The sequence below is a fragment of the Panthera uncia genome, assembly GCF_023721935.1.
Source record: "Panthera uncia isolate 11264 chromosome A3 unlocalized genomic scaffold, Puncia_PCG_1.0 HiC_scaffold_12, whole genome shotgun sequence".
NCBI lineage: Eukaryota > Metazoa > Chordata > Mammalia > Carnivora > Felidae > Panthera > Panthera uncia.
The window spans coordinates 29998018-30007692 of NW_026057579.1; the positions used below are offsets into that span (position 1 = coordinate 29998018).

Consider the following 9675-nt stretch of genomic DNA (forward strand, 5'->3'; position numbering starts at 1 on the left):
GGCACAGAATGAGAAGCAGGCTTCAAGGCTCTGAGCCATCAGCCCAGAGCCCGACGCGGGGCTCGAACTCGCAGACCGTGAGATCGTGACCTGAGCTGAAGTCAGACGCTCAACTGACTGAGCCACCCAGGCACCCCAGCATTTTCTAGAGTTTTATATAAAAATCATATATTACATATTAATTATTTTTTTCATGCCTTCTTTCTGATCATTATTATTTTGATTTTCATCCTTGGTATTGTACTTATACATAGATGTTATCTTTTTATTGCTGAGTAGTATGCATATACCACATTGCTGAAGGATATTTGGATTCTTTCCAATTTTAGCTATTGCAAGTAAAGCTACTATGAACATTCGTGAACACTTTTTGTGTGGACATTAGATTTCATTTTTCTTTGGTAAATACTTAGGTGTGGAATACAGGGTAATACAGTAAGAATATATTTAAATTTCTGTTGGCTTGTGTTCCATTCAGCATGTTGACCAATTTTGAAATACTCTTGGTTTTTACTTCGTGTCAAAGAGCATATCTTATCTTTTAATTCTTTTATTTTGTTGTTGCCCTATCAACATGTTCATTAAAAAGCATGCTAGCAGTTTAAAACTAAGTGGGCAATCATTACAAGTGTTCATGCTATCCTCTGGGAGAAAATAAATTCTGGATTTATTTGGCACTGAAGTAATTAATGACAAAGGATTTACATAATAATTTCACTGCTAATTGATTTGCGATGTCAATATGTCTTTGGTAACTACCTAAGTAACTACCAATGATGATTAAACAAATGAGTGGCATTTATCTGCAGCATTAGTTTACTATGGTATATGTTGAAGAAATATAATTTACAGATTTTAGCACAATAGGACAAGTGACATTGTTCTGAAACAATATTTCTTAACTGCAACAAGACATCCATGTGTCATCAACCTCCCCTCCCTACCTTTCTCTCTCTTTCTTATTTTCGTCTTATGCCATAGCTGGAGGCACACGGTAATTTCCCGTATTGATGCATCTTGAATATAAAATGTGGATTGAAACAATAAAATTAAAGTAGCCATCTTTATACATATTGGCTTTTCTTTCCTTTTCAATGAGATTGCCTTTCCCAAGAAAGACATCGGCAAAACAATTAATTAAAATGAAGGACGAGTGGATATATTTTGACATGGATCTAACTGTGGAGTGGTTTATTGGGAAAGTGAGGTAGGAAAAACAGTGGGAATGTTGAGGGCTGTGTCCTACCTTATTTGCTCATTCTTTATTTCGGTAAGGTTACTTCTCTCTGATCTTCACTTTTTTTTTTTTCCTTCCCATATAAATAAATGAGTTGGAGTAGCAAGGCAGTTCTCCCTAGGGGTCAACAGAGGTACTTCTATGGGACTACAAAATTATGACTTGAGTTTCATTTCTAAATTACGTTCAACTGTTTACAAAAAAGAAAGAAAGAAAGAAAGAAAGAAAGAAAGAAAGAAAAGAAAAGAAAAGAACCCCACACAAACCCTGAAAAATGCATGGTTAAATGTGTTACAATACAGGGGCACCTGGGTGGCTCAGTCGGTTAAGCGTCTGACTTCAGCTCAGGTCATGATCTCACAGTCCATGAGTTTGAGCCCCGCATCAGGCTCTGTGCTGACAGCTCAGAGCCTGGAGCCTGCTTCGGATTCTGTGTCTCCCTCTGTCTCTCTGCCCCTCCCCTGCTCATGTTCTGTCTCTTTCTGTCTCAAAAATAAATAAAAACATTTAAAAAAAATTAAAAAAATGTGTTACAATACAATTTGTACACTTTGCGTCCATTGTAGAGCAAATCCTGGGTTACCTCCTTTTTGAGTGTAACAGTAAAATCTCTTCTGTGTTCTTTGCTTAATTAAGCATTGTGCTTTGGACTGGTTTGTGTCCCAACAAAATTCATACTGAAACCCTAATGGCCAGTGAAGGGATTTGGGGATGGGACTAAGGGTAGGTAAGGTCATGAGGGTGGGGCCTTTATGACCTGATTAGTGTCCTTATAAGAAGAGACATCAGAAAGCCTGTCCCTGGGCTGGCTCCCAGAAACCAATTATGCTGGCACCTTGAATTTGAGCTTCTAGCCTCCACAACTGTGACAACATAAGTTTCCGTGGTGTGAGCCACCCAGTCTAGGTACTTTGTTATGGTAGTTTAAACTCGCTAAGACATTCTTGTTTTGACTATAACAAAATAAAATTTCTTCTGCCTTCTTTTCTTTTTTAAGTTTATTTGTTTATTTTGAAAGAGACAGAGTCAGTGCAAGTGGGGGAGGAGCAGAGAGAGAGAGGGAGAGAGAGAATCCCAAGCAGGTTCCATGCTGTCAGGGCAGTGCCCGATGCAGGGCTCATACTCACAAACCATGAGATCGTGACCTGAGCGGAAATCAAGAGTCTGAGCCATCCAGCTGCCCCCTTCTTCTGCATTCTTTACTTAATTAAACATTGTCACTGTGTATAGTTATTTAAATGTGTGAATCAAAGTTTTATTGATACAGGTGACCAAAATAAAACCAACAGGTAATTTAGTATGTTACAGGCTTATTAATACTGTAACACTAATAAATACCCTCTCCCCCTAATTCAAAATGACATATCACTAAAATGACCTTACTTTTCTGTATGATTTCTTATTAGGTGTTATTTAACATGTCACTGCATATAATATTTTAATTTTATTTATGAGTAAATCCTCTATTAGGCACATTTAGTTTATTTCTTAAAAGTCCCTTTGTCTGTTGTGCCCATTTATGCAGAAAATGTGTAGAACTACATATAAGTAGCGTTCAGCAAAAATATTCTACAGTCAAGAATGTGAAATCCATGGAGGTAGTTGGTTGGGAAGATGCTCTGCATTTTAATTTTGGATTATTTCCATGTCAGGGATAGGAAAAAAAATAACACCATACAAAGTGTTATATCTTCTCAGTGATGAGTTGCTGGTAAGTTTCTTAGATAATGAGGTCAGTGTCACGCTGAGTTGTAGGAAGTTCCAGCTTGAGGTTGTAGAATGTGGTGATTTCATTCAGGAGGCTAAAGAAAAGCTCGAAAAGAATACACAGGAACCCACGCTTAGCAGAGATTTATGGTGAAGCTGAATATTCTTAAAGTAACCTATTAACATTCAAGAATACATACCGAATCTGTCGAGTTAAAGCATATCAATGAGTATTGAAAGGTACAGCTTCAGCTCACCTGTTTCGCCATAATTAGGACTTTATAGGCAAAAGGGTTGGTTACTTACTTCCTGCAGAACATAAGTTGCATTACTATTTGCTTTATTTGTGTTACTGAAGAATCATTCTGGCAATTTTACCAAAACAGAGGATATATTTCATAATTCTTTTCTCTAAAAAGTACCATAAACTCATAAAAGGCAAAACTAATAATGAATACACTTGACGATCAATCCAAATAAATTGCCATTTCTTTAGTAATTCTGCTACAGAAAAGTTCCTCTTTCCCTCTCTCAGTGCTTCCTAGATTGAGTTTGAACAGAAAGAAAGTGTAACTTGATGTAGGGAAAGTTAAGTTATAATGCACTCTACTGATAAAGTTGGTTACCTGGTTTTCTAGAAAATGAAGATAGCCATTAAAACAGATAATTTTCAACATCACATACACTGAGATGAAACATGAGTCTCATGATAAAAATTGTAGTTAACTCTTCACAATTACTGAGTTTGTAAAATACATTTCTGTTCTTTACCAACATTTCAACTTTCTTCGCACAATTGATATGATTAATGACGTCTTTTCAGCCTGTCTCACTTTTCAGGTATGGTTTGGGGTAGATTCTCTAAAATCCAAGCCAGTGTTGCCATTAAGCATTGATTGCAACCTTACTCTGGACACAGGAACAGATCTCAAATATATTACCAAATCCCCTTCTTAAATCTGTCTGTGTGACCTTTGGAAAGTCAAATCAAATCTGTGGGATTTATCTTCCACCTCTGGAAAAATAAGGAGTTAAGCTAGATTATCACTAACGGTCTTTCTGGTCCTAATATTCTGCAAAATTGAGTTAGAGGAACATTTTCTCTTAAAAAGAGATAGCTGACCTTTCTAGAGCAGCAAGTTTTTGCAAAGAGTATGTTGGGAATTTTGCATTCACTTTTTCATCGAATTTCTCTCTAAAGGCTGCAGAGGTTTTTATAGATGACGAAATTGCAGCTCAGAGAGCTGAAATAACTAACAATATACTCCAAAGCTGATGTATTTCCTACTCCATTGGAAATAACACATTTCCCCCATGCAGATCAGGGTCCACAGTAGAACTGTGAGGGACCCGGAATATGTCAAAATTATTATAGTTAGTAGCATTTATACATGAAATGTTAAAAACAATTTTTAGTTGGAAAATCCCTGTCATAAGTAATATCCAGTCCCATCTTTATGCGGTCGTCGTGGATAGCGGTGTTGAAGTAGAAAAAGCTTAAGGCTTGGACTCAGAAAATGCTCACTTAAAGCTCCAATCCTGCTGTTCTCCAGATCTGTGATTTCGTTAAACTGTTGTTTCCCTCAGCGAAGTCAGACCTTCCAGTGTTTGCATTGAACTTCGTCTGTAATTCTATTGTGATGATCCTGTTTTGATTTATTTGAGGTTCAGTTGTACACGTGACTGTCTTCTCCACCAATATATTTTGAACATTTATAATACAAAAACGTTGTGTCACTGACAAATAATAACTTAATCTAATTTGTTCAGCTGCGTCGGGATCCTCTACATGACAGATGGGGAAACTAATGCCCAGAGAGGGCTAGCTGTACTTTGTCACACACAGAGTGTCAGAAGCAGATTTGGAACACAACTGTCCTTTTGGTAGTAAAGGAGAAATTATCCTGCCTCTTCCATGCCACGTGTGCTTTTGACATGGTCTTAGCCTTTGTTGCTTTTGCACACTGGGCCCGAGGGAGAAGTCTGGCTCGGCTCCAGAACTGCCATTTGTGATTATCTAAGAATAAATCATAATTACGCTTGTCACTGCCATGTGCCCGAGTAGAGAACAGCCATCATCCTTGAAGCAGAGTTTCATGACTATGGGAGGAACCATTTAGAGGTTTCCTTTCATTTTCATTACGCAAATATGAGTTGAGTAGATAACCAATTGCTTAGGTGGAAGGATGTAATGGGTTTGCTGTGGTTCAGAGAATGCCACCCGCCATTCCCAAATACAGACGCTAGAGCAGAAGTGGACAATTTACACTGGAGTGCGGGGACTTCCAGAAAGGAAGGGACCGTGATTCCAGTCCTTGTATATCCTCAGAATCCAAGATATGGAAAACAGTTTATCCGAACTGAATGACCCTATTATCGATCTGCTGCGGGAAAATAACAGGGGTCTGGGGAAAGAACTCCCTAAGAGTGAAATATGGGTTGGCATCTGTGCTAAACCCACAGGCTTGGTGAAGGGTGGCTGGTTAGAGGCTTGTGATGGTGGAACAGTGTTGGAGAAGGTATCTGAGCAGATCAGACTGAAAAGAGCTGCAAGCTTGAAGTCTGACAAGAGGCAGCAGGACCCTAGCAGGGGGAATTTTTTACTTGCAAATTATTATTGAAACAGAGGACATTTATTAAACCCTGTAGAGTCAGGTAGAGTCAGGTAGAGTCTAAATGGCACCTCTAGCAACAGCCAAAGCAGTTATGCTAATGGATGGATTTAACATTTCACTTGGAGAAGGAAGACTCCCTTCTAGGGAAGATGGGTGCTCAAAGGACATTTGTAACATTGTAGGAGATGTGCAAGCATGTGCGTTTCGAGGGAGTTGAACCTTTTCTTATACTTGGTGTGAGTCACTCCAGGGCAGGGGACACAGGGATGCAGGTGCCTTTGGGATCACAGAAAGCTTGTTATTATCATTTTGAAATGGAAACGTACCCTTTTCACAACCAGGTTGGGTGGAGGTTACTCTGAGGTTTTCCTTCAGGTATAATTACACCAGTCACCTCTGCACCTGGCATGCACACACGAAAGCACATTTCTGGTGCAGGGTGGACATAATCTCTGCCTTCAAGAGACTTACCTCTCCGGGGCTAAGCTTTGCCCATGGAGAGTCAAGATTCGTGGTATATAGAGGCTGCTTCGAATAATCACTAGGAAAATCTGTGAAATTTTGAAGAAATGATTCCATCCTGTCAGTATGATGGAAAGCTTCAATAGAGGGAGTCATGATGGAGAAAGTTCATGAATGAGGCATGGAAGTCTAACAGAGAAAGAAAGCAAGACTCCTGTTCTTTTCTCTGCTCTCCCTCTTGGGAACCAAAGAGAATACAGTAGTTTTACTGTTTACTTTGCAAAAGTGCATTTGTATATAAAAACCCAATGTTTATGTGGCAAAATAAATATGTAACCATATATATTAATTCATATATGGAGAAACATCCTTATTCTGCAGAAACTAAGGCACATTTTCTTTGCATAGAGCAATTATTTTTCCTGGAAAAGCAAACTACTTTACAAAAATGAGGCAATACGTTTTAGTGGCATCTTAAGTTGAATATTATAGCTTTAAAAATGTCTCTGGATAAAATTCAAGGCTATGGTATTCAGTAGTTTCATTATTACGGTGACATTGAAAGGAAACCCCCAGAAAGTGCTGAATGATATTTCCCCCATTGGTAAGAGAGGGAAGACCATCCCTTACTGCTAATTTATCTTGTGGCTATTTGGGCTCTCCTCCTGTTGAATATTTATTCCTCTGATGGATTTTATTTCTCAGCCAGAGTGTCAAGAATAACTCTATTTAAAAGGAGCTCGGCCTAAAGAATAGAAGTCTTTTTTTGTGTGTGTGCATGTTTCATCCCTTTTACTGACTCTGTAAATGTCGAGTGATTGTGATTGGTACCTCACTCCTTTTCTTTTTTCCGAACCAGTTTTGTACTCAGTCTGTGCTTTTCAGAAGGCATAGCGGCTCGATGCCAGTGTAATAAACCACAGAAATGAATGCCTCCGTAATCATGTTATACTTTAGTTTAAGTACTCTGCATAACCGCTTTACATTGTTAACATTTTTGAATACATGTTTAATGCGTACTTCTTTACTAATCTGAAGCTCAATTCAAAATAGTACATTCTGTGAAATTCTAGTTCTCAGATTCAGGTGTAGGATGTCATAGCACTTTCTAACCTCACATTAAAAGAAAAAGTTTTAGGTCAAAGAAATCCGTGGAAGTAATCACTAAAGCTGTTTGTCCACATGCCCAATGGCAAAGGCACCAGTTACATATCAAAGACTGAGGAATATTTGGAGTCTATTCTATCTTTCTGCCCTCTCCCCGCCCCCCAAATATTTCTCATGCGTACTATCCTTTGCTTGTTGTGATCTCACGATTGTGATGAGAAAACAAATAATCTAATGTAGTTAGGACCTGAGATGACCCACATATCCCAGTCAGCTTGCAGTTCTGTGGTAGGTAAATAAAACTTAAAAACAAAAAAAAATCAAATATAGGTAAATGGCAATAATGGATATGATGTGATTCTATTGGGCTTTTTTTAAGCTTATTTATTTATTTTGAGAGAGAGAGAGAGAGAGAGCACAGGCAGGGAGGGTCAGAGAGAAGGCGAGGTAGGATCCCGAGCAGGCTCTCTGCCATCAGTGTCGAGCCTGATGTGGGGCTCGAACGCAAGAACAGTGAGATGATGACCTGAGCCAAGATCAAGAGTCAGACGCCAAACGACTATGCCACCCAGGTGCCACCCCCAATTGGATTTTATTTTACAATAGGTTACACATCAAGACATTGTAAAATGTCTTAAAGCCTCAATAGAAGACATCCTATATACAAAAATTATAGCAGAATTCTGAAGTTTGCGTCTTCAGAAAACTAAGAGCATTCATCAGCTGTGAATAAAGAAGAATGAGTTTTACCAATGACCATGCCCTCCTTTTCCCCTTGTATCTTAGACTAGTCAGAGCAAAATTTAACATTTGTAATAACTATGCAGGTTCAGGTAGACTTAGTTAACATCACTGTTAGTTTTCCCTGATCTAGACTATAAGCTCTTGGTTAGCTTTTGCGTGGAATAGATTTATTTATTTTTTCTACCTTTTGTAAATCTTGTGTGTGTAGTGGGGAGGCCCATGTGAATGGGCTAATTCAAATCAGTCTTCAGTGCGGGGGGGGGGGATCGGGGGGAGAGAATCGTAGTGATTTTATCTAAATTAACTACGTTAATCCCCAGAGCAATGCAATGGTAACAGAGTTAAAAATGTTTCAACTGAGAAATGAAAAGCCCAACTTTCAGAAAAGTTAAATAATTTCTTATTGTTACATTGTTAGAGTGATTCAACCCAGATCTCCAAATACTAAATAGGCTGCTACTCTCTGAGCAGCCTTGGGACAATAAGAGAGGCAATCAAATAAATACACAAACCCAAATGGTCACCAGAATAGTGTCCAAAAATATGGTGCCATAATTACCTCCACTGTTAATTCATATTAATGTTTCATAATGGCTTTTTTCTAAAGAGACAACTGGATAAATTTTTACTCTAGCTGATAAACTCCATTTGACCAGAAATAAACAGGAGAAGAAGACAAATAGTGGGAAAAAATTAATCAAAGTTACAGGAGGGAAATGAGCACATGAGGGCAAATGATGGAAATTGCCCAATCTCAGCCCAAGGTGGTCTGGGTTGAGTGCCAGGCTTGGGAGGAAGCATTGCCCCAGATGCAAGGAGTAATTGGTTTCCCTAAGTGCCTCAGGCTTTCTCCATGGAAATCTGCCTCTTGGGAAATCTTCCTTCCTTTCTCCTTTACTCTATTACTGCACTCTGTAGCTGTGTTCCTGGCCAATCAGGGCACCCAATGCCTAGAGCCCAGAAAGTTCATAAGGGTGGAAAGGGAGCAAAGTCTCACCTCATTTGTCATCTTGGAGACTAATTACTATGCAAAATGGTCACCTTCCCCAGAACTTACCCTGTTTTCACTGTATTTGGAATGACCAAAACACTCAAGGAAATGAACTCAGTTCAACCTCCCTTTTTCCTTTGATACCCCCAGGTAAGATGTATGAACAATGTGCATTTCCTCAAGGTCATTTTAGCTAGCTGGCAGGCATAGTAGAGGACAGTTCATTTATGTGAATGTAAACAGTAAAGAGTGGCAAAATTATGAAAAGCTTCTATAGCTTGGCATAAAAATAAAACATTCCTCTAAACACTGGCCCAGAGTAGCCATGGAATTGAAGGCCTGTTGATTTAGGGGGTACAGAAGGCATGTGATTAATGCTAAAAGAAAACATTTGCGTATTTGAAAATTCCACATTAAAAATCCAGATTTCTAGCCTCTCTTGAAAAACTGGAAGATCTGACAAAACTAGGCCTACATTTCAAGAGGACGTCTTTCCACATCAACTTGGACTTAACATTGGATATCTCTTTAGGTTGGGCATGAGCTGTCCAATTCTTTAGTTTCTACCAAAGGCACAAGATAGTCATATCAACTTAAATTCTGTTATCTTCCCCCAGCTGTGTTAATTATCATCTCTTGCGGTTACTGGATTTTGTTAACTTTGCCTTAAGGAAAATGCCACAAGTATATTAAAACATTAGTGTGGAAATGCTAAATTGTGCAACTTAATGGATTTTGAATGGGAGGGATAATCTAATTTTTCTTTTCTTTCTTTCTTTCTTTCTTTCTTTCTTTCTTTCTTTCTTTCTTTC

The 9675-nt window shown here is 38.6% G+C and overlaps 1 long non-coding RNA gene across 1 annotated transcript in view; it reads right to left on the bottom strand.

Moving 5' to 3' along the window:
• Nucleotides 1–2296: 2296 nt before the first annotated feature.
• Nucleotides 2297–9675, bottom strand: part of LOC125937668 (uncharacterized) — a 60982-nt gene continuing 53603 nt past the window's right edge. Inside the window, exon 3 of the long non-coding RNA XR_007462464.1 lies at nucleotides 2297–3050. This is a non-coding gene — a long non-coding RNA (uncharacterized LOC125937668). The remainder of the gene's footprint in view (nucleotides 3051–9675) is intronic.